We start from the raw sequence: 363 nt of genomic DNA on the forward strand, positions 1-363 counted from the left end.
TAAACGCAGCATGCCGTCGGTCGAGGAGAGCTGGAGCGAGACGCTCTCGTTGGCGGAGATGAAGAGGACGGAGCCCCGGCACAAGGGGATCTCGGAGGCTGCAGCTGTGGAGGTGCCCACGGCTGCCCCCTGGATCACCAGCAGGATGCTGGCAGAGTCCACGGCGGAGACAAGGTACAGCTTGATGGAGGACGGGATCTGCAAGGGAACGGGTCACCGTGGCCTGAGCCTCCCCATTTCCACCCAGGGACTGAACCCAGGGACACCCAAAACCTCCTCCTGCTCCTCCCTCTGCCCAGAACTGCTGGAGAAGGTGACGGAGGCCTAGGCAGGGAGAACAGGAGGTGACCCAAGCAGCCACAA

Source organism: Nestor notabilis, unplaced genomic scaffold, assembly GCF_000696875.1.
Source record: "Nestor notabilis isolate BGI_N333 unplaced genomic scaffold, ASM69687v1 scaffold25472, whole genome shotgun sequence".
Taxonomy (NCBI): domain Eukaryota; kingdom Metazoa; phylum Chordata; class Aves; order Psittaciformes; family Psittacidae; genus Nestor; species Nestor notabilis.